Consider the following 25,783-nt stretch of genomic DNA (forward strand, 5'->3'; position numbering starts at 1 on the left):
AAACTGCTTTATTCTTGTACAGAAAATCCTCGGGGCTTCGAATGCTAGGTTCATCCACCCTCACGCACCACATATTCGAAGCCCGTACCCCTCGGTGTACGGAAAGTGCTCGAAAAAAATCACAAAAAATATTCCCAGAAAAATAAACGGCCCACAACTCCCCAAAACGTGCAATATAGGACATAACGAGGCCGTACCGTCTTCAAACTTTGGGAACCGAATGAGGGGGCAGCGAGCAGCTACAGAATTTGAATCGGGGTCATTCGGAGTCCCCGGGGCCGTTCGGGGGTCTCTGTACGATAGCCACCTATGAGAGAAATAGGATATGTTGCAGGTGTCAGAGGCTCCCGTACCGGCCGCGGAGGCCCCAGGAGCCCGAAACCTAACAGAAAGTTGCGTCACGTGGCTCTCGACGACATACCGATAGGGCTAGGTCGGGCTATGAAATTAAGTATTTTTTATTATTTTTCAGACGTCTCTCTCCCTCGCATTGATCTCTATGGGCCATGTGACTGTAAAAGGTCAATTTTTAAGACTGTAAACAGCTTTTGTAGACAAACCTACAGCTATGTATCCTAGAAGCACCCCATATTGGTATATTGCACACTTCAGGCTATTAAAATGCTCTATGTTTTTACAAATGCACTTTTCACAGAAATAACATCTCTGAACAGCATTTTCAACAAAATTCTGCTTTATTTTTGTAGAAAAACCTTGGGGCTTCGAATCGCAAGTTCGTCACACCCTCTCGCATCACATATTCGAAGCCCGTACCCCTCGGTGTACGGAAAGTGCTCGAAAAAAAATCACAAAAAATATTCCAGAAAATATTAACGGGCCACAACGTCCCCAAAACGTGCAATATAGGACATAACGAGGCCGTACCGTCTTCAAACTTTGGGAACCGAATGAGGGGGCAGCGAGCAGCTACAGAATTTGAATCGGGGTCATTCGGAGTCCCCGGGGCCGTTCGGGGGTCTCTGTACGATAGCCACCTATGAGAGAAATAGGATATGTTGCAGGTGTGAGAGGTTCCCATACGGGCCGCGGAGGCCCCAGGAGCCCGAAACAATTACAGAAAGTTGGTCACGTTGCCCTCATGCGACATACCGATGAGGGCTTGGTCGGGAAGTGAACTTAAATATTTTTTCTTATTTTACATACATCTCCCTGCCTCTAGTGGTTCTCTATGGGCCCGCAAACCCCCTCGCGCGTTGGCTCGGGTATCCGACGTCTTTCTGACAGAAACCTCCCCTAAGCACAGAACGAGCAAGGTCACGAAGGACGCCCGGCTCCTCTAGGGGGCGCCACGGCCGTGAGGGAGAGAAAAAAGAAAGAAGGGCGGCGAGCGAGACGTTTTGGCTCTTTTGGATGTCGCGCCACGCATAGGCAGCAAGGGGCAGCAAACTACCAACTCTACGCTCTGCGGACGCAAGGGTGGCGAGCGAGACATTTTGGCATCTTTTGGATGTCGCGCCACGCATAGGCAGCAAGGGGCAGCAATCTACCAACTCTAGGCGCTCTGTGGACGCAAGGGTGGCGAGCGAGACGTTTTGGCATCTTTTGGGTGTCGCGCCACGAATAGGCAGCAAGGGGCAGCAAACTAGCAAGTCTAGGCGCGCTGCGGACGTGAGGAAGACTATGGCAGAGTTAGGCGGTCAGGGGGAAGCGAAAGGCTCCTCGGGCATACGGTGATGAAGATTAGGTGGTGAGGGGATGAGTAGGCACTTTGTGGCGCGAGGGTCCACGCCCGCAGCACTTTGCCACCCCTTGTGGTGTCCGTACGATGCCTCTCCGGAAAAACGGCCCCTAAACTCCGATAAGGGAAAAAAGTCCCAATCATAATAAGAGTGAGCGAGAATTTGGCGTACAATTCAGGTATACGAGCCCTTCGTCTGCCTAGTCGACCGATGGCAATCTATATGAATGTACAATTGTCCACGATTTACCTAACTTCCCTTGCTGCATAGAGTTGTGTAAGGATTGCCTCCAATCCTACATTACTCGCGTCCGTATGAACGTGAAAGGGTTTGTTCAGGTCAGGTTGGATAAGTACAGTTGGATTCTGCAGCACTTGTTTCAGAGCATCCGTGCATTCATGCTGTCTTGACATTCTTGAGTCCACTCCCATATAATTCCTTATTAATTCCTATAATTCTGTCACACTTCAGTAGAGGGGGCAATTCTTGCTATTAACAAGCCATTAACTACGACTTTCCCCCCAATAAACTCTTAATTTGTTGCTTAATAATAGTAAGGTAGTTGTTAGGTTTAGGTGTTGTGTAGGATTAGGGATGTAGAATTTAGTCATGCAGAATATTCCTTGGTAACACTTTGGTATACGTACCAATTCTCACTATTAACTAGTTGCTTATTAGATGCCTATTTTAGTATATTGGCTGTTTATTAGTACTTATAAAGCACATATTCAACATGATCATATTCTACTTCCCTAATCCTACTTAATACCTAAACCTAACAGCTACCTTACTAACTATTAATAAGCAACTAATTAAGAGTTTACTGAGGCAAAAGTCACAATTAATTGTTTATTAATACCGAGAATTGGACCTTAAAATAAAGTGTGAATTTATTATGTAATTTCTTCCCAAGGGGTATCTGGAGATGCAGACAAAATAAATACAGTGGCTGAATGGAGACGTCCAAACATTTTCTGAGCTGCGTTCTTTTTTAGGCTTTGCTTCCTACTGTCGTAGGTTTGTAGAAGGCTTTGCTAAACATGCTGCTCCTTTACACAGGCTTGTAGGAGATCTCCAAGGGAAAGTGAAGAGACGAGGCTATACTATCAATACTCTGCTGGAGAGTAAGTGGACGCAGCATGCAGATGATGTATTTCAGACTCTAAAGCACTCTGGAGACAAATACAAACAAAATGTTTGGTCTTAAGTGGTGCTTTTATTTTGTTCTTTTTTTCTATTAATTATTAAGAGTTTCAGAAAACATTGTTCGGTCTTATAAGATAAATTACAAAATGCACTGAAAAGTTATAGATGGTTGGTTATTTGTCTAGGTAAGAATAACTTTTTCATAGATTAAAAATACGTAAACTGGCAATACTACGTAAAGTGGTTCAAATTAGAATTCTAAAGTTTTACTTAAAATTAATATTGCAATTTATAGTCTATTTAATATTTGACCTGTGTTTCTCTCTCCTTTATCTTGACTGAGAGATGGTTTTATGTCTATGGTGCACCGATATGCATTTATTCTGGTCAAGGCGAAAATTTTAAGAGGGAACTGTTCAAACATTTGTACCACCTCTATGGAGTGCAGAAAAGTCTATCTACGCCCTACCATCCAGAGGGGAATGGCCAATGTGAGCGTTTCAATCTGCATTTCAAGCCTGCTGGAACACTGGTCTTGTGTAAAAATCATTTATTGGACCGGCATAAAATTCAGGATACATGGTACTCTAAGGCAGGGGTTTTCAAACTGTGGGTCGGGACTCACATGTGGGTCTCACAGTGGCATGAGGTGGGTCGTGGAAAGTCACTTGACTTTTGAATGACACACATAAAAAACAGTTTAGTGTCAGTTAATGACTGGCAATAACAATAGCTTTGATATTTACCATTAGAGAGTTTGGTATTGCAGCATAAATTACATTTATTCTATTTAGGGAAAATAAAAACTCTTCTACTTATAGAGGATGATTGTGTATTTTCTCCCCATATTTCCATTGAAAAATATTTTGGTGGGTCTCAAGATAGGTCATACCTGTCTAGGTGGGTCCTGGAATGAAAAAGTTTGGGAATCGCTGCTCTAAGGTGTATGAAGTCGTTAAGTGCCTGGATAAAGTGGGTTCCCTTTCTGTCGGTCTCTCGATGTTGTGTCGAACCGACAGATGGGGTTCGTCCTTGAGAACCAATCGCTTCCGACTACTTAGAAAAGGCCAATGAAAATTGGCGAATGAAATTTGCATGCCGGACTCCGCCCCCGGATATCCGTGTATAAAAGGGAGACGGCGTGCTTCATTCATTCACCTTTTGTTCTTCGGAGCCTTCGCTTATGAAGTACAAAGACGCACTACTACTTAGCAATTACAGACTGCCGGTTCTACGACGTGGTGCAGCGGATTGTCCCTTCCTGCGGCGACTTCCCGTGCCAGGTCAGGATGCTCCCGTACTACGGGCCGAGGTCGCCACCCTTCTGGCGAAGGGAGCAATCGAGCCTGTCCCTCTAGCCGAGATTTCCAACGGGTTTTACAGCCCGTACTTCATCGTCCCCAAAAAGGGAGGGGGGTGCGCCCCATCCTAGATCTGCGTACCCTGAACAGACACCTGCACAAGCTACCATTCAGGATGCTCACGCAGAAGCGCTTGGTTCATGGCAATCGACCTGAAGGACACTTACTTTCATGTCTCGATTCTCCCTTGTCATCGCCTGTTCCTACGGTTCGCTTTCGAGGGTCAGGCATATCAGTACAGTGTCCTTTGTGACCCTTTCGGTCTGTCCCTATCCCCACGAGTCTTTACGAAGATCGTGGAAGAGGTGTGCGGGTACTGAACTATCTCGACGACTGGCTTATCTTGGCACACTCGCGAGATCTGTTGTTTACACACAGGGACCTGGTGCTCCGGCACCTAGATCGATTGGGACTACAGGTCAACCGAGAGAAGAGCAAGCTCTCTCCTGTGCAGAGCATCCTCTATCTTGGTATGGAACTCAACTCTGTCACCATGACAGCGCATCTGACTACAGAACGTGCCCAGTCAGTGTTGAACTGCCTGAAACATTTTAAGCAGTCAGCGGTTCCCCTGAAAAAATTTCAGAGGCTCCTGGGACAAATGGCATCCTCGGCGGGGGTGATACCACTCGGGTTGATGCACATGAGACCGCTCCAACACTGGCTACAGAGTCGAGTTCCCTGGAAAGCGTGGCACACCGGCAGCAGGTGGATGGTGATTATGCCTCTCTGCCGACGCACCCTAACCCCTTGGTTTTCCATGACCTTCCTTCGAACAGGGGTTCCCCTGGGGCAGGTTATGAGGCATGTCATGGTAATGACGGACGCCTCCCTGCAGTGCTGGGGTGCAGTGTGCAACGGGCACGCAGTGTCAGGGCTATGGACGGGCCCTCGCCTGTGATGGCATATCAATTGCCTAGAGTTGTGGACCGTGCCACTCGCACTGAAGCGGCTTCAGCCTCTCGTGCAGGACAAGCATGTGCTGGTCCGGATGGACAGCATTACCGCAGTAGCGTATATCAACCACCATGGTGGCATTCGCTCACTGCAGTTAACACAACTCTCCCGACGCCTCCTCCTGTGGAGTCAGCAGGTGACCCGCTCCCTGCGTGCCACGTATATCCCAGGCGATCTGAACCAGACAGCCGATGCGCTGTCTCATCAGTCGACGCCTCGCGGAGAGTGGCGACTCCACCCCCATGCAGTCCAGCTCATTTGGGTGCAGTTCGGGCAGGCTCAGGTGGACTTGTTCGCCTCCCTCGAAACCACCCATTGCCCGCTTTGGTACTCCCTGACCGAGGGACCCCTCGGCACGGATGCCCTAGCGCACAGCTGGCCGCGGGACAAGCGGAAGTACGCCTTCCCCCCAGTGAGCCTCATTGCACAGACCCTGTGCAAGGTCAGGGAAGAGGAGCATCAAGTGTTACTCGTTGCCCCACACTGGCCCAACCGGACTTATGCTCTTGACGACAGCCCCCCCCTGGCCGATTCCCCTGACGAAGGACCCAGGGGAAGGGCACGTTATGGCATCCCAGGCCAGGCCTCTGGAACCTCCATGTCTGGCCCTTGGATGGGACGAGGAGATCCTGAGCGGTCTACCCCCGGCGGTGGAAGAGACCATATCTCAGGCTAGGTCACCAGCCACTAGGCGACTGTACGCCTACAAGTGGCGCCTCTTCACATCCTGGTGCGCTTCTCGAGGAGGAGTTGTGCGATCGGGTCCGTGCTGTCCTTCCTACAAGAGAGACTCGAGACTAACCTCTCCCCATCCACACTGAAAGTGTCTGTAGCCGCCATCGCCGCTCATCACAACTCAGTTGCTGGAAAGTTTCTAGGACAGCACGACCTGGTCATTAGGTTCCTAAGGGGCACGAGGAGGCGGAATCCTCCTCGTCCGTGCTCCATACCCTCTTGGGACCTGGATGTGGCCCTGATGGGCCTCACCAGGCCCCCCTTCGAGCCCCTAGGTGATGCCACACTTCCTCATCTCACAATGAAGATGATTCTCCTGATGGCGTTCACCTCCATCAAGATGGTATGGGACCTACAGGCATTCTCCGTGCCTACAATTCGGACACAGGGATTTTCACGCTATCCTGAGACCTCGGCCCGGCTACATGCCCAAAGTTCCCACCACTCCCTTTCGGGACCAGGTGGTGAACTTACAGGCACTCCCCACCGGGGAGGAAGACCCAACCCCGTCCGTGTTGTGTTGCTTTACTTAGACCGCACACAGAGCTTCAGGAGCTCGGATCAGCTCTGTCTGTTTCGGAGGTCAGCAGAAGGGGAGAGCTGTCTCTAAGCAGAGGTTGTCGCACTGGATTGTGGACGCTGTCACTATGGCCTACCAATCCCAAAATCACCCGTGCCCACTCGCAGTGAGAGCTCACTCCACCCGGGATATAGCCTCCTCGTGGGTACTGGCACGCGGCGCCTCTCTCACAGACATATGCAGAGCTGCGGGTTGGGCTACACCCAACACCTTCGCGAGGTTCGACAACGTCCTCGTAGAACCGGTGTCAGCCCGCGTCCTGCATGGCAACATGTAGGACCGGCAACCGGTAGGGTGTACGCCTATGATGGTACCTTCCCCCCTCTCTCAAGTGGGTCAGAGTACTATTCAGCCTCCATTCTTTCCCCACTGGGCGAAGAACAGGCACTCCATCCATCACTAAGCAAGCACCTCCTGTGGGCGGGCTGGGCAGAGCAGCCCTGCCCCTTAGTCCGGGTACCACCTGAGTTATTTGACATAGCTCTAACCGGACCTAGTGCTACCAGACGTTGCAACCCCCCAACAGGGCTGGTTCCCACCTTGGTAACCTATGACCTTCCTTAGGTGGACCTCCACCTCGCAGTCTCCTTCAGTCTGCACATTCTTCCCATGAGTTCTCCCCCATCGGTGAGGTCCTCCCTCCGGTAGGAAGTGGTCTCTGTAGCGCATCCCCCTCTTGAGGAAGTAGCGCCTTACGGTACCAGGCGGCTTCTCGCTGTTAGAGAAACAAGGCCGCCCCCTGTGAGGCCGGAGGTAGGGGCCTTCCCACCTTTCAAGCAAAGCTCTGGGACCCCCTACCTACCCACTGGTAGGTTACAATTTCACGGTAGCGCTCACGGCTGAAACGCCCAGGCCAGTCACCATCGCTTTGCTAGAGTTTGTGACAGTGTCCTTCTTGCCACAACACGTGCTGCCCACTGCAGCAGTCGTGAGAGGTCTCAGGCTCCTCAGAACAAAGGTGAATGAATGAAGAACGCCGTCTCCTTTTTATACCTGGATATCCGGGGGAGGAGTCCTGCATGCAAATTTCATTCGCCAATTTTCATTGGCCTTTTCTAAGTAGTCGGAAGCGATTGGTTCTCAAGGACGAACCCCATCTGTCGGTTTGACACAACGTCTCGTTCCCTCCATCAGGGAACTGAGGTTACATCCGTAACCAAGACGAACTGTTTATAAGCTAAGGCCACAGAATGGAGTGGGACAAGAAAAGAATGTGCACTGCTCAGAACTAGGACAGCTCCTTCAGGGGTATAATGGTACTACTGAAGACTCAGTTGAGATTAATCGTCCCTCAGTATTAACACATTTACATTTAGTCATTTTACAGACTCTTTTATCCAAAGCAATTTACAGAGAGTTCAGGGAGAAATAAGCGATATGTCATACAGAAGCAATAATACAATAGGTGCTAATACAAAGTTACTAGTTTCAACAAAAGCCAGACCAATACCTTTTGAGAGAAAGAGAGAGGGTTATTTATTTTTTTATTTTTTTTCATTTGTCTGTCAAGTATTCACAGAAGAGATGGGTTTTAAGTAGTTTTTTTAATGTTGTGAGAGATGTGGTTGACCGGACTGAGATAGGAAGAATGTTCCACCAGGAAGGAGTTGTGAAGGAGAATGAGCGGGAAAGTGATTTACTTCCCTTTTGAGAAGGCAATACAAGACATCGCTTGTTTGCTGAATGCAGGGTTCTTTATGGGGTGTAGGAGGGTGTTAAATACGCCGGTGCAGATCCAGTAATAGTCCTGTAGGCAAACATTAGTGACTTGAATCTGATACGGGCTGCAACCGATAGCCAGTGAAGAGAGATGGATAGGGAGGTCACTTGAGTCCTTTTGGGCTGTTGGAAGACTAGGCATGCTGCTGCGTTCTGAACCAGCTGGAGTGGTTTGATAGCCTTTACAGGAAGACCAGCAAGGAGAGCATTGCAGTAGTCCAACCTTGAGACTACCAGGGCCTGGACAAGAAGTTGTGCCGCATGCTCAGTGAGATGGGGTCTAACCTTTCTAATGTTGAATAAGGCATATTGGCATGACCGCGTTGTCTTTGCAATGTTATCATTGAAGGACAGCTGTTCATCAAATATGACTCTGAGGTTCCTGGCTGTTTTGGAAGCAGTGATTGTGGTATTGCCAAGTTGCATGGTGAGATCGTGTTGCACAGTGAGGTGTGCCGGAAACACAAGTAGTTCTGTCTTGGCAGGGTTCAGCTGGAGGTGATGCTCTTTCATCCAATCTGTGATGTCTTCTAGGCTGGCTGTAATGCGAGCTCCTACAGTGGTATTGTCTGGGTGAAACGAGATATACATCTGGGTGTCGTCAGCATAACAGTGATACGAGAAGCCGTGTGCCGTATGATGGGTCCCAAGGATGTCGTGTAGATGGAAAAAAGCAGCTGTCCAAGCACCGATCCCTGAGGGACCCCAGTGATCATGTGGTGAGCAGTGGACAGCGAGCCCCTCCATGACACCCTGAAGGATCTGCTGGAGAGGTAGGATTTGAACCAGCCTAGAGGAGTGCCTGAGATTCCTAGATGTGACAGAGTTGCTAGCAGTATCTGGTGATTGACAGTGTCGAACGCTGCAGATAAGTCTAGCAGAATCAGGACCAAGGATTCCTCCTTGGCTAGCCGCAGTGCTTCTGTGACCGATAGCAGTGCAGTCTCAGTGGAGTGGTTTGTTTTGAAGCCAGACTGCTTGTCATCCAGTAGTTTATTCTGGGATAGGTAGGAATTTCACCTGGTTGAAAATTGCCCTTTTAAGTGTTTTAATAAGCAATAAATGGGAGGAGAGAGACAGCTCTGTAACTGTCGGTAGTAGTTGGGTTTCTTAAGTAGGGGCGTGACCTGGGCTTGTTTGAATGTTCGGCTGTGGCAAAGCACGTGAGGTAGAACAAGGCTGTGAGGATGTGGAAGTCAGACGCATAGGGTTTCTCCAGGTGGATGTTGAAGTCCCCAAAGACTACAAGAGGGCAGCCATCTTCCGGGAATGATGAGAGCAGCACATCGAACTCTTCGATGAAGTTGTGAAGAGGACCTGGGGGGCGGTAAACTACAACAACACTGAGTTGAGTGGGAGAAGTGATATTAACAGCGTGGTATTCATATTAATAATTGTTACATTGAGAAGATAGTGGGGAATATTTCCAATTATTGTTGAAAAGCAAACCTGTGCCTCCTCCTCTTCCAGTATGGCAAGGAGAGTGAGAGAAGGAGTTTGTGGCGAGAGGAGTGGGTGTGGCTGAGTTTTCAGGACGAATCCATTTCTCAGTAAGACCTACAATGTGAATGTCATACTGGCTAACAAAAGCATGGATGAAGTCAGTCTTGTTCACAGCTGACTGACAGTTCCAGAGACCCACAGAGAGAGACAGAGGTGTCAAAAGGGAGGTGTGAATGGGACACGCGTGAGAGTGAGTTGCGTCTTGGGTGAGAACAATGTCTGCGATGGAGTACAGGAATAAACTGGAAACACATGATGATAGTATACAATTGAATGAAAGCAAAAGGTACTAATGTGCCTTGCCGGTGTCTTTGCTTGGTGGAGTCGCGCAGGTAGAGTCGCAGTCTTTACACTCGTCCGTCTTCATACGAGGAGGACTTCACACGAGGGCTGACGCTTGCCGCGCCCGTGCAGAGGCACCGCTTAAGTATGTATTGAGATTGGTACGAACAGAATACAGCTTAACACGCCTTCTTGATTGGCAAAACAAAGCCTGAACGACTTGAACAGCCCACGGAGAAGCTGTCAACATTGGGGAAGCTGTCAACATCGGGGACACTATGAGTAGGATGTATCTGAAGAGCAGGGAGTGATTTTTCGTCTGGTGCTGGAGAAAGGCCCATCTTCGATTCCCATGTTGAGCGAGCTGGCATGAGTCTGAATGTAGTGAGGAACCTTAAGGAGAGCAAGTTTTTTGCCCACCCTTAGTTGAAGAAATTAAGGCCCAATCCCAATTCTACTTTCTACCCCTTCGCCTACCCCTTGCCCCTTCCCCTTGCCTCTTGAAACAAAGTGGCAAGGGGAAGGGCTACAAATTTTCCTCTAAGAAATGGGACACCACTACTACACTGTTATACGTCATCATATACGTCGTTGCTAGCTCATCACGTCAGAGGACATGCGCCGATGCACCGGGTATATGACATAAAAATATATTTTCTAATATCGTGCAATCAGTGCTGTCGGCTAGCAAACTTTAGCGATTTTTTTTGCAAACGTTAAAAGAACATCACAGTAAATACAAACACAAGATTAAATGTAACATACATAAAAGGAAAAATTGTCATAAAAATCCTTATTAATGGCAAAAATTACTTACATTTATGGGTCTGCTTGCTCGAGTGAGCGGCCATGTTGGAAATTTCTCTTAGCCCTTCGTTTGAAGTGAGGTCCCGAAAAATCTTCGTTTGAAGGGCTATCTGGCCCTTCCCCTTACCCCTACCCCTCCAACCAAAAGAGAATTGAGACACCCCTACCCCTTAACGTGAACGCGCCAAACGGAGGGGTAGGGGTAAGGGGTAGAATTGGGATTGGGCCTAAACATCAGATTTTAGTACAGGAGCCCCAGTTACAAGTGGCCCATCCCCCAATCCCCCAAAGCCTGGAACATGTAGCAGATAGTCGGAATGATAATACCGAGAGCATGCAGAGGTGGTCAAGGAGATTAGGGGCGGGGTAGCATTTTAATCCATTTAACCTCCCAATGCCACTACGACCCCCAGAGGGCAGAAAAGGTGCTAGCCAAGCTGTAGTAAATTCTTCCCATGTCATTTTTAGGGCCTGGCAGGAATTAGTTTAAATGTTTTGCAAGGTACCGGGACGGTGACCTTTGAGTCCTGGGGTGGGTGTGACAAGAATAAGAGTACTTTTACTTTAAGGGGCAGGTAGGATAATCTACCGGCGTTTTAAATTCTCGCGACTCCCCCAGTGACTCACTGTATAGTCTCTTTCCCTCTGGCTGGTGTTTATGTTGGAAGAGCTGCTGCATCGCTGCTGGCGGTTTGTTTGTATCCTTGCACTTGCACTTGGTTTTAATATTAGTTTATTTTAATATCGTTACTTATCACTGTCATTGCTAGCTTATCCTGAAACCTCAATATCCCAGTCCTTGTTATTTACTTGAAGATTCTAAACCAAAATTGATAGTTAACTCAATGCCGTTAGCATAGCATTAGTGTGCTAGCTTGCTTTCTATTTACAATGTGGGATTTCATTGTAATAAAGCTCAATAAAACGGAAGGAAGGAGGCGGGAACCGGCGAACATTTAAAACATTTAATCAAAAATAAATACACCAAAAATACAAAAGTAACAAGCCGGCAGCCCCTCGCAGACGACTGCCGGCAACACAAACATAAACAAAACTTAACTAATGTCCGTGCCCGGTCCTCTCTCGCCGTATGCTCCTGCCGCTCTGCCTTTTATGCTTCCAATCTCCTCCGTGGGAGATACGAGGCCGGTGGTGCATAGGCCGTTCAAAAAGCCCTGCTTTTTTGCTTACAATTTATTTTTGTTTAATTAATATACTTTTGTATTTGTTTGTTTGGTTTTGTTCTGTCAATGTAACACTTGAGTTAAGTATATGCCAACCACCATTTTTTACCAACCAGTGTTTTGTGTATTACGAAAAGTGTTCTTTTTCATCTTTTTGGTTTTGTTGCAGGGACCAGCCTGTGTGAAGCTATCTGTCCTTGGGGGGTTTTCTGGGTCTCCTCCTGTCTTCACTGTTTGGTCGCGTGAGGTGGTCTTCACTGCATGTAACTAATAGTGTGTATAGTGTGGCCTGTATGATTTCCTGTACTTACTGTACTTTCCCTTTTGTAATGTTGTGTGGTAGTGTGTGCTTAAATGCTGGTCTGAGGCCCAGTGACCTGTGCTCTTGTCTTTATCGTCTCCCAGGTCTGGTTCCTCCTGTGGTTTATATTTCAACTTGGTTGGTACGAGTTTTAAATGTTTTTGACTATGCGGTCCTTCGAGGAGTGTCTTGAATTATTCTTGTATTGGAGATATTTGTATATTCTTCTTAACTATTATTGTTGTGAGGTTGTTAAATAAAGTGATTGACTTGAAGGTCATGTCTCTATTCTCATTGCACTATTTGCTGTTCAACCTGTGTGTCCTAACGAGAAAACTTAATAAAAAAATTTGTGGGCTTTGTCCCCGGTGGCATGGTCAGTTATATTGGCCCTCCACTAGGCCCGGTTACACAAAGAACCACTGAAGCACTATTTTTTTCTGTGTGTAGACAGCAATGCAACATACACTCAAAGCACAGAAAGTTAAGTATACTATAAAGACATCATTAAAATAGTCCATGTGACAACAAGGCTTCAACCTTAATTTTATATACTCAACTCAACTTTATTTGTATAGCGTTTTTTACAATTTTCATTGTTACAAAGCAGCTGTACATAAGACATATTGACTATAAGCAAAACAATTAAAGTTGTACCTGCAAAAACAAGGTATAGCAAGAAGAATCTTTTTTTGTACGCAATAAAACATAAACAACAACTTTAGTCCTTTAGTTCCTGACTTCTGTGCCAGCCTCCAACACCCAGTGCATGCATGTATAGTCTTATATCGCATTAACTATCAAATATCAGAAATGTAATCATTTCTTTTAGCACTTAATTTATTAATTCATTGATTAAATTGGCCCCTAACAAAAAGGTTTGTTATAGAAGTCCAATAGTGTAACATTACACTATTTGACAGGCATAAATGGACACCAAACAATGGCCTTGATGGTAATAGTTAAAATGAAAATTTTAAATTTAATACTCATTTTTATAATAATGATGAATTATCAATGTATTGTTGGGGTCATACCATTTGGCATGCATACCTAAGAATACCTGACTATACCCTTAAAATGTCAAATTATCTCACATTTAAAAATAGTTTCTAACCTTTGAATGCAGCACTTAGTGTCAACAGGGGTTCTTCACAGTGATTTCATTTCCTGTCACATGTCTTCTTGCATAATATTACCAAAATTGCTCCTCGAATGGTGGTAACACCATCTTGACATTTCATGAATTTGACTCAACTCACATGATTCCCCAAATTTATTATACTATTTAGAACAATGGTGTTCCATTTTCTTTGATTTACTATTAAAGAGGACTTATGTAAGTATATGCCAGCTAGCTGATATGGTCTGATGATGGTTTTATTAATTTCACCTATTTTAAACAAGATACATTTTTTGGTATCACGTTTTTAAGGTTACACCACATAGATATTTCTGCAATCATTCCCAAAGTATTCTCTCAAAATGAATTAAAACCAGAATTTCAATTTCGGTCCTCAGAAAAGAAAATGTATGCAAGTAATCTGCAAATTTATTTAAACATTTTAACACTTTTAAATGTGATTAAACCACAGGGACACAAAAAAAAGCGTCACGTCATTGACCCGATATCAAATGCTGCAGTAAGGTCCAGTAGCACTGGAAGACATAAACTTGGACGATGTGAAGGATTTTTCTGAAGACTAACTGACAGTTCAATGGGGCAGTAGGATAAAGAGATGTATGTACAACCTGTTGGATACTTGTTGTTATTTGTATCCAAAGTTCACGAATACGTAGAAACTCAGTGGTGTATCTCATTAAAACACAGGACGAAAACACCAGTCCTTATTCTTCTTTATTAAACTTCAGTATTTCAGTTGGATCAATTGTAGATGTTCATTCACATTACATAAAACAATCCTTAGTAGATAAATAGGTAATCACAATTAAGCAGGATAATCAAGAAGAGGGCAATGCACAGGATGGTTTTGTGTCACTACAAAGCATTACATTAAAATCGGAAACAATCCATATAAGTACATACAAAAACAACTAATCGAAATCACGTCGAAGCTTCATTTCACACACACTCACCCACGTGACTGCGTCACACTTTGATTCAAAGGTTTAAAAATGCGTTGTCTTGGCTTGTTACTGCTACAGATGTAATATAATCATGTGCATGCACCTGCATTTATTTACTTACAAACAGAAAGAAATGTCCACATCAACAATACAAAATGTTATTTTTATTATATTATATATTTATAATATTATTATTACAAGAGGTATGCAACGAAACAGATTGTTGCCATGTACTTAATATACTGATTTATTAATTTACTGATCTTCATTATTGATTCTAAAATGAATGCGTTGTTCTATTGTGAAACATTTTGCGACACAGTGCTTCCCCTCACTTTCACCAGCAGAGGTCATAGTAGAGTTCTGATTCGAAAAGCTAAGAGCTTAAGATCCTTTTTCAGATACAAATTTGCTGAACAAAATGGTGGTTCAGAAAGCTTCACTTCGCCATGAAGTCACCATAGTTGGGTAAACTTCTATAGCGGTGACTGGGAGACAACCACAAATATATTTTTTGCATTCTCATTTGCTCAATGATAGTGTTTTCACTAGGCCTACTTTCAACAAAATAAAATAAAGATAGACAGAGTCTGACAAGGGCATTTCATTTTCAGATTTTGACTAAAGATTACGAGGGCAAACGACTTTTAAAAAGAGAATGACGCACATTGATAATTTATTTACAATAAACGCTACAATATTTTATGAAAAAATAGGCATTGTAATTTTTAATTTCACTGGGACTTCAACAGTTTTTTGTAATTTGATGCAAAGGTAATATAATACAGAGTATAGGTTTACAAATGGTTTTTTTTTTGGAAAAATGCTGACATTGTTTTTTTGAGGATTTACAATGCTAATGACCGTTGAACATCATCACAGTTCTTGTGAAAAAACTAGGTCTATTTATAGACCTAGAGCAAAGCACTATGGGTAATGTAGTGTGGCATATCGTGTATAATGGAATGTAGGGACAAAGAACCAAGAGACAAAACTCTTTTTTGGAAACAGCCACTAGTAGTGTGGGGTGAAAAATGGCAGCTGGTAAGTAGCACAGGCATACAGAATAGCGCAATAGAAAATTCTCAAATTAAGTCCTCAGTAAATTTTTTGACACCTACAGTAAATTTTGTATTGTCTTATATACGTTTATGTTATCAGTTGTGGAATCCAACCATTTAGCCTACTTTATTGAGTATTACCATTTTATGCAACTTTACACATTCACTATTACAATTATTAGTTACTTTTTCTCCACTAGGTCTGAAATATATATTGCACGTTTTAATCCCCTGGAACACACTACAAACATGATGATTTTATATCACCATGCTGAAAAAAATCATATTAATAATTCAATGGTAATAATGTTAAATCCTATTGGAATAATACCAAAAACACACTAGTAAAAGCTAATGGTTCATAATGGTAGCCATTAGAATTTCTGTGATGGTTTCTATTGGGTTTCTATTGTTTTTAGCAAGGGTATTACTGCTGAAAAAACAATAGAAACCCAATTCTAATGGTTTCCATTAAAATAGGCCTACCATTGTGAACCATTAGCTTTTTCCATAAAAATTTGGGTATTTGACAGATTAATATGCAAATTTAGGAAAAAAAAGAAAAAAAAATCTCTTATACTGTTTTATATTATAAACATAAACATTAAAAATATAAAATAATGTAATTTTTACAGTTTGTTACCTAAATCTTGCTATGTCACACGATTTATTCGTCAACTACCCAGTTATTGTTCAACATTGCCAATTTTTCTGATGCTTGTCCTTAATTTGTTGGTATTAATAAAGTGTTTACTATGCGAATACTTGATAACACACACATGGTTTCAAGAGAGCAAAGGTTTTGTCATCATGTATTGTCATCATTCAGGTTGGATTTTAGCTTTGATTTTTTTTAAAGCAGCTGATATTGCCATCGCGACAGCAAAAACCTATTGCACTGCCGAGTCACTTTCACACCAAAATGGCAGAAGCAGAGGGCTGCTACTGGGCACGATGGAATGTTCTATTGAGTATCGCCTCTTGGAATTCTATACTCTTTGATAGGGATATACATATAGTGTACTTGGAAATATGGAGCGTGTAGTACTGAGGGAAAAGTAAGAATAAAAAGAAAAAAACTAAATTCACAACAGCCATTCAACAAGAGTCAAGTCACAAGTTGGAATTTTACATTTAAAAAAATCTAGATTAATAAATTGCTGAATTAAAATCAGTTTATAATGGGGTGGTTTCCCATACAGGGTTTAAGACTAGTCCCAATCAGCTTGCACTGACACATCTTAAAATACATCAGTGTCATTGTTTTGTCTCAAAATACACACAGGTAATGTTTTTTTGTGAGACATGTTTGTAAAAAACACTGAAATGTCCTAATTTAAGGCCTAGTCTTAGCTAAATCTAAACACTGTCTGGGAAACCCCCCTAAAATGTAATATAATGAGCCAGTAACAGTGTCAAAATATGACAATATTGTCAAGATTCAGAATCATGTTTCAGATACATTATCTAGAAAAATTAAAGTATGAAACAAAACAGAAAAATAATAGCAAAAAAATTCTAGTTCACAGATGGATTTCGATTTTTACCAACAGTTGCCACAAAGAATCTTTTGATCATCAATGCAATCCTTGACTTTTGCCCTGAGAACAAAAGAAAGTTTAGTAAATACTTAGACGCATGGATAATTCTGATAAAATCTTGAGTAGTAACTTACTGATGAACTACTCTGCATTTGTAACTAACTGATTTGAGAGGACCAGAATTAAGGATAGATTGAAGATTCTCCAGTGACTCATCAGAACATGTTGATCTGCAACCAAAATGGACCTGTTAACTGTTTTCCATGCCCATTCAACATTTATAAGTGAAAAAGTGAAGTGAAAGTGACCTATTAGTCAGATATGGTGACCCATACCCGAAATGTGACCTCTGCATTTAACCCATCCAGAGAGTAGTGAACACACACACACAGCAAGTCGTGAACACACGTACACCCGGAGTAATGGGCAGCTATCACTGCAGCACCCGGGGAGCAAGTAGGGGTAAGGTGCCTTGCTCAAGTGTACCTCAGTCGTTACCCGCCGGCCCTGGGAATCGAACCGGCAACCTTCTGGTCACGAGTCCGACTCTAACCATTAGGTCACGACTGCCCCCAAATATTTATGATTCTCTTATATGATAACAAAGTTGATGGGAATGATAAAGGACTACATACTGTACCTGTCTGTTTCCTTGTTGACTAGAAGAACAGTAAGGCTCTCCATTATGGCAGGATTGAAGTTCTTCACCTCAATACTTGCAAATGTACTGGAAGAATAGGACACAGGAAAATAGTCCTACTACAAACTATTTTGCTTCTTTTTATAAATGTGTACTCAGTTCCCTTTCTGTCGGTCTCTCGACGTTTTGTCGAACCGACAGATGGGGTTTGACTTGAGAACCTATCGTCTTCCGACTAACTTTTGAAAAGGCCATTACAATTGGTGAATGAAATTGGCATGCCGGACTCCACCCCAGATATCCGGGTATAATAGGAAGACGGCGTGCTGCATACATTCACCTTTTGTTCTTCGGAGCCCTCGATTGGATGAACAAAAAGTACAGATATTCTGATTTTCCTGACTGCTGGAATCCTACGACGTTGTGCAGCGGACTGTCCCTTCCTGCAGCAACTTCCCCTGAGCGTCTCGGCAGTTCCAGAGGTGTTTTTTTCATCTAAAAGAGCAAATTTCTCCAGCATGGCATGTCCCGCTGTTCCCGTGGGTGCAATACACTAATCGAGGAGGGGGATGGACACGAGATCTGCCTCAAGTGCTTGGGTGTCTGGCACGCTGAGGCAGCCTTCATGGATACATTCTGCCCGCACTGCGTGCGGATGGCGATCCAGACCTTGCGGTCACGGGTGGCTGTGTTCTTTATGGACCCAGCCACCACCTCGTCTGCTTCCCGTTCCGTGACAGCAGTGGCTACGGCCCGGCAGTCCGCTAAGGTGAGCAGCAAGGGTGATATAGGGATTACCGTGAGCGGTAATCCGTCAGCCACAGGCTCGCGGACCATTTGCGCCCCGTCTCGCTCATCTGACCGTTCCCCAGGAGGCGGTCCCACTCCGTCTTGTTCCTCAGCCACGTATTCGGAAATGGTGCGTGATGATGATGAGATGTCCCTTGCAGCATCGGAGGATGACCTACAGGCATCCGACCCCGACGATTCCTCGGAGCTCCCTCCCTCGGGGGGGTTGAGCCCAGGAAGAGGCGGACGTCGAAATGTCAGCCATGCTTACCCGGACCGCCGCGAGTATTGGGCTGCAGTGCACCGCACCGCCCCTTCCCCAACGCTCGCGGCTGGATACGTGGTACCTCAGGTCTGAGCGCGACTCCAAGCTGCGCCCGGTCCCAGTCCCGTATTTCCCGGAGGTGCATGAGGAGCTCAGTAAGACCTGGAATGCCCCTTTTTAGGCTCGTTCACGTCAAACTAGTTCCGTCGCCCTTACTTACCTCGATGGTGGGGCGGCTAGGGGCTATGTCGATGTGCCCCAGATGGAACGTGCCGTCGCGGTACATCTGTGCCCGCAGATGGCGGCCACCTGGAGAGGTTGACCTAGACTCCCATCCAAGGCGTGTAAGTTTTTGGCATCTCTGGTGTCGAAGGCTTACACTGTTGCGGGCCAAGCCGCCTCCTCTCTCCACCCCATGGCCATCCTGAAGGTTCACCAGGCCAAGGCGTTGAAAGAGCTCCACGAGGGTAAGACTGACCCAGCACTTATGCAGGAACTCCGCACCGCCACCGACCTAGCCCTACTTGCGACCAAGGTGACCGCGCAGGCTCTGGGTCGGGCGATGTCCACACTTGTGGTCCAGGAGAGACAGCTCTGGCAAAACCTCTGGCAAAACCCATCTCGCAATGGGGCTGTTCGGCGACACTGTCGAGGACTTCTCCCAGCAGCAGTTCTCGACAGTGAAGAAGCAGACGGAGGCCATTAAACACATCCTGCCCCGCCGTGACTCGGCCGCCTTTTGGCCGTCGAGATCCCGTGCGGCGTCTGCTCCCCAGCATCCCCGGTCCTCTTTGACGCCGGCTCAGGCTACAGCGCTCCCCACTCAGGCGGCCCCCCGGAAGAAGACGTCGAGGAGGAGACCACCACCCCGTCAGCAGCCACCGTGGAAGCAGAAGCGGCCCTGATGGAAGGAGCCCAGGGAGGTCGAGAATACCATCGGGCCCGACCCCAGCCATTCCATCGCTGGTCAGTTGGACTGGGACATTCCCTGCCCCGTCCCAACACCTGCTGGGCCCCTCCGGGGGCCTAGCGCCCACATTCTCACATAAAGAGTTACCTCTCTCTCTGGGTGTTTTTCACAGCCGCTCTCACCCTCTACAGAACGGCGGGACACAATATCGGGCATACTCAGTAGCCCTCAGCACCTTTCGGTCCGATGGATCGATGAGCTGCATCATAGCCGGGTGGGGCTTCCCCACGGCGAGGGATCCGCACTGCCAGCCATTGAACCACCCCCCGAGGGGTCGATGAAGCAGATCAAACCCCTAGTCCCCCTGTCTCGGTCCCTGGGAGCCTGGCTAGAGCTTCCCAAACCGTCACAGTCGCTAGGGAATACGATCAGTCTCAGCTACGCGATCCAATTCGCCAGACGCCCGCCCAAGTTTCGGGGCATCCTCTCCACCTCAGTCAGAGGCAAGGGTGATCCCGTGCTTCGGGCCGAGGTCGCCACCCTTCTGGCAAAGGAAGCGATCGAGCTCGTCCCTCCAGCTGAGATGTTCAGTGGGTTCTACAGCCCGTACTTCATTGTCCCCAAGAAAGGCGGGGGCTTGCGCCCCATCCTAGATCTGCGTACCCTGAACTGGCACCTACACAAGCTGCCGTTCAGGATGCTCACGCAGAAGCACATCCTGACGTCTATCAGATGTCAGGATTGGTTCATGGCAATCGACCGCAAAGGATGCCTACTTTCATGTCTCGATCCTCCCTCGTCATTGTTGGCTGGGCTACCTGCACTGAATGGGCTACAACCTCTCATGCAGGACAAGCACGTGCTTGACAAGCACGTGCTCAAGCATTCGCGCACGACAGTTAACACAACTCGCCCGACGCCTCCTCTGGTGGAGCCAATAGGTGAAGAAGACCTAAACCAGACAGCTCACACGCTCTCTCGTCAGTCGACGCCTCGTGGAGAGTGGCATCTCCACCCCCACACAGTCCTGCTCATTTGGGTGCAGTTCGGGCAGGCACAGGTAGACCTGTTCGCCTCCCTGGACACCACCCATTGCCCGCTATGGTACTCCTTGTCCGAGGCCCCCCTCAGCATGGATGCAAGCGGAAGTATGCCTTCCCCCCAGTGAGCCTCATTGCACAGATTCTGTGCAAGGTCAGGGAAGAGGAGCATCAAGTGTTACTAGTTGCGCAGACCGGACTTGGTTCTCAGAGCTAATGCTCCTGATGACAACTCCCCCATGGCCAAATCCCCTGACGAAGGACCTTCTTTCACAGGGGAAGGGCATGTTGTGGCATCCGAGACCAGACCTCTGGAACTTCCACGTCTGGCTCCTGGATGGGACGAGGAGATTCTGAATGGCCTACCCCCAGCAATGGTTGAGACCATTACTCAGGCTAGGGCCCCTGCCGCCTTTAAGTGGCAACACTTCTCGTCCTGGTGCTCTTCTCGAGCAGAAGACCCGCGGAGATGCTCGATCGGGAACGTGCTGTCCTTCCTACAAGAGAGAATTGAGAGTAACCTCTCCCCTTCCACACTGAAAGTGTATGTAGCCGCCATTGCCGACCATCACGAACCAGTTGCTGGTACGTCTCTAGGACAGCACGACCTGGTCATTAGGTTCCTAAGGGGCGCGAGAAGGCTGAATCCGCCTCGTCCGCGCTCCGTACCCTCTTGGGACCTTGATGTGGACCTTCGAGCCCCTGGGAGATTCCGCTCTTTCTCATCTTACGATGAAGACGGCCCTCCTGGTGGCACTCGCCTCCATCAAGAGGGTAGGGGACGTACAAGCATTATCTGTGTCCACAGATTGCCTAGAATTCGGGCCTGGAGACTCTCACGTGATCCTGAGACCACGGCCCGGCTACGTGCCCAAGGTTCCCATCACTCCTTTTTGGGACCAGTTGGTGAACTTGCAGGCACTCCCCACCGGGGAGGAAGACCCAACCCCATCCGTGTTGTGTCCAGTACGCGCACTGCGCCTCTACTTGACCGCACGCAGAGCATCAGGAGCTCTGAGCAGCTCTTTGTCTGTTTTGGAGATCAGCAGAAGGGGAGGGCTGTCTCCAAACCGAAGTGTAGCCTCCTCGTGGGCACAGGATCAGGGCGCCTCTCTGGCAGACATCTGCAGAGCTGCGAGTTGGGCTATGCCCAACTCCTTCGCGAGGTTCTACAGCTTCCACGTGGAACCGGTGTCAGCCCGAGTCTTGCATGGTACCATCAGGTAAGACCGGCAACCGGTAGGGCGTACGCCTGCGAAAACACCTCCCCCCCTCATAGGTGGGTAAGTGTGCTATTTCCGCCCCCCTTCTTTCCCCACCGGGTGAAGAATAGGCATTTCATCCATCACTAAGCACTTCCTGGTGGTGGGCTGGGCGGAGCAGCCCTGTCTCCTCAGGCCGGGTATCAACTGAATTATCTAGCATATTGCTCTAACCGGACCTAGTGCCCCACACATAGTAACCCCCCAGCAGGGTGGTTCCGTATGATGTATTTTCATGGTCTCGTTCCCAGGATGGTAACCCGTGACCTCCCCTAGGTGGGCTCCACCTCTTGCGGTACTCCCTTACAGTCCGCACACTCCTCCCATGAGTTCTCCCCTGCCGGCGAGACCATGTTGGTGTCTCCACTGAATTCCTCCCTACGGCAGGAAGTGGTCTCCGTAGCGCGTTTCCTCAGCGAGGAAATAGCTCTTCCCCAGTGACCCTTACGTTGCTGGGCCGTTAGAGAAGGCCTCCGCCCGTGACGGCCGGTGGCAGGGGATTCCCAGCTTTGTTCAAAAAGCTCCGAGAGCCCCTACCTCTCCACTGGACGGTTACAATTTCGCGCTAGCGCTCACGTCTGACACGCCTAGGCCAGTCAGCTTCGCTTGCTAGAGATTGTGACGCGGCACAGCGCCGTGGCATTTTCCATGGGAACCCCATCTGTCGGTTCGACACAACTTCGAGAGACAGACAGAAAGGGAACGTCTTGGTTACAGATGTAACCTCTGTTCTCTGATGGAAGGAACGAGACGCTGTGTCCTTTATGCCACAATGCTGGCCGCCCGCTGCAGCAGTCGAGAGATGCTCTCTGGCTCCTCAGCCCAAAAGGTGAATGAAAGCAGCACGCCATCTTCCTTTTATACCCGGATAACCGGGGCGGAGTCCGGCATGCAAATTTCATTCGCCAATTTCATTGGCCTTTTCAAAAGTTAGTCGGAAGACGATAGGTTCTCAAGTCAAACCCCATCTGTCGGTTCGACACAACTTCGAGAGACAGACAGAAAGGGAACGTCTTGGTTACAGATGTAACCTCTGTTCTCTGATGGAAGGAACGAGACGCTGTGTCCTTTATGCCACAATGCTGGCCGCCCGCTGCAGCAGTCGAGAGATGCTCTCAGGCTCCTCAGCCCAAAAGGTGAATGAAAGCAGCACGCCATCTTCCTTTTATACCCGGATAACCGGGGCGGAGTCCGGCATGCAAATTTCATTCGCCAATTTCATTGGCCTTTTCAAAAGTTAGTCGGAAGACGATAGGTTCTCAAGTCAAACCCCATCTGTCGGTTCGACACAACGTCTCGTTCCCTCTATCAGGGAACAGAGGTTACATCCGTAACCAAGACGTTTTCCAACCTGGTATCATAGGAAATACGTACCTCTGTACACTTTGTAAATATGGACCATCAGCACTTTTTGAATAAACAGCATACGTAGCCATATCTTCCTATTATGTTTTGTGTTTTATATTGTTTAATATACAAACTGTTAGGTTTAGGGGCGGGGTCAGGTTACGTGCTCAAATAAATACTAAATTGTATATATGAAATAATAACAAGTAAACAAGTACACAAAATATGACATCTGATTAAATTCAAAATCATTTCACCCCAATATAATATAATATGGTGTTTTTAACGTTACTGTTGTTGGAAATTGTACCGGGTTGCAATATGTACCTAATGGTATGTATTTTGTGTCGCTGCAAAAAGTGTACAGAGGACACTGGAGAAATGACAATTTGCTACAATATAATGTAGTGAGTGTACAGCTTGTATAACAGTCTACATTTGCTGTCCCCTCAAAATAACTCCACACACAGCCATTAATGTTTAAACCACTGGCAACAAAACTGAGTACAACCCTAAGTGAAAATGTCCAAATTGGGCCCATTTAGCCATTTTCCCTCCCCGGTGTCATGTGATTTGTTAGTGTTACAAGGTCTCAGGTGTGAATGGGGAGCAGGTGTGTTAAATTTGGTGTTATCGCTCTTACTCTCTCATACTGGTCACTGGAAGTTCAACATGGCACCTTATGGCAAAGAACTCTCTGAGGAATTGTTGCTCTACATAAAGATGGCCTAGGCTATAAGAAGATTGCCAAGACCCTGAAACTGAGCTGTAGCACGGTGACCAACACCATACAGCGGTTTAACGGGATAGGTTCCACTCAGAACAGGCCTCGCTATGGTCGACCAAAGAAGTTGAGTGCGCATGTTCAGCGTCATATCCAGAGGTTGTCTTTGGGAAATAGACGTATGAGTGCTGCCAGCATTGCTCCAGAGGTTGAAGGGGTGGGCCTGTCAGTGCTCAGACCATTCGCCACACACTGCATCAAATTGGTCTGCATGGCTGACCCAGAAGGAAGCCTCTTCAAAAAATGATGCACAAGAAACCCCGCAAACAGTTTGCTGATGACAAAGAGACTAAGGTCATGGATTACTGGAACCATGTCCTGTGGTCTGATGAGACCAAGATAAGTTTCAAGCGTGTGTGGTGGCAACCAGGTGAGGAGTACAAAGACAAGTGTGTCTTGCCTACAGTCAAGCATGATGGTGGGAGTGTCATGGTCTGGGGCTGCATGAGTGCTGCCGGCACTGGGGAGCTACAGTTCATTGAGGGAACCATGAATGCCAACATGTACTGTGACATAATGAAGCAGAGTATGATCCCCTCCCTTTGGAGTCTTTGCCTTTCCACCATAATAACGACCCCAAACACACCTCCAAGACGACCACTGCCTTGCTAAAGAAGCTGAGGGTAAAGACCTAAACCCTATTGAGCATCTGTGGGGCATCCTCAAGTGGAAGGTGGAGGAGAGCAAGGTCTCTAATATCCACCAGCTCCGTGATGTCGTCATGGAGGAGTGGAAGAGGACTCCAGTGGGAACCTGTGAAGCTCTGGTGAACTCCATGCCCAAGAGGGTTAAGGCAGTGCTGGAAAATGATGGTGGCCACACAAAATATTGACATTTTGGGCCCAATTTGGACATTTTCACTTAGGGGTGTACTCACTTTTGTTGCCAGCAGTTTTAACATTAATGGCTGTGTGTTGAGTTATTTTGAGGGGACAGCAAATTTACACTGCTAATTAAGCTGTTCACTCACTACTTTACATCGTAGCAAAGTGTCATTTCTTCAGTATTGTCACATGAAAAGATTTAATAAAATATTTACAAAAATGTGAGGGGTGTACTCACTTCTGTGAGATACTGTATTTCCTATGAGACCAGGTTGGTTTTCTATGTTTCTCTGGGCCTAGCTGTTGTCGAGGACTTCGACAGAGTGGCTATAACAATCATATCAAACCAGTATTCATTTACTGACATATGCCATTTACACTCAGCCATAATTAGCAGATCAGGGTCTGATGATAATGGCAATACTAAGGAGAGGTGAGTACTGTTTAAATGTGACCATGGACCACAAAACCAGTCTTAAGTAGCACGGTAATATTTGTGGCAAAAGCCAGCAAAACATTGTATGGGTCAAAATTATGTTTTTCTTTTATGCCAAAATTAATTAGGATGTTAAGTAAAGATCATATTCCATTAAGATATTTAGTAAATTTCCTACCGTAAATATATAACAACTATTTTTGTGAGTAGATGTAGCAAAATCGCTAACAAAAATGGCCAGAAATATGCCTACAAACTTCACTTGCTGTTGCCCACTCTTTGGGAATAACCCACTCAAGTTTGGTAAAGCTTAGAATTTCAGCTTTCGGGTTCATCTACTCTACTCTCAACTCAACTCAACTTTATTTATATAGCGCTTTTACAATTTTCATTGTTACAAAGCAGCTGTACATGAGACACATTGACTACAAGCAAAACAATCAAAGTTGTACCTGCAAAAACAAGAAAAGGTTGAAAACACAGAAGACAGACACACCCACACACAAAACACTCCACACACA

General features: G+C 46.5%; 1 protein-coding gene and 1 long non-coding RNA gene across 2 annotated transcripts in view; both read right to left on the minus strand.

Annotated features, from left to right (window-relative positions):
• Positions 1–25,783, minus strand: part of LOC130560094 (NACHT, LRR and PYD domains-containing protein 3-like) — an 81,000-nt gene that overhangs the window by 39,806 nt on the left and 15,411 nt on the right. The gene's annotated exons all lie outside the window — the stretch shown is intronic.
• LOC130560097 (uncharacterized) lies at positions 14,123–17,806 on the minus strand. Its single transcript, XR_008963652.1, has 3 exons — positions 17,606–17,806; positions 17,100–17,195; positions 14,123–17,025 (listed from the first exon to the last, which is right to left on the minus strand). It is a non-coding gene; the product is annotated as an uncharacterized LOC130560097 (long non-coding RNA).

The sequence above is a fragment of the Triplophysa rosa genome, linkage group LG10 (assembly GCF_024868665.1).
Source record: "Triplophysa rosa linkage group LG10, Trosa_1v2, whole genome shotgun sequence".
Lineage (NCBI taxonomy): Eukaryota > Metazoa > Chordata > Actinopteri > Cypriniformes > Nemacheilidae > Triplophysa > Triplophysa rosa.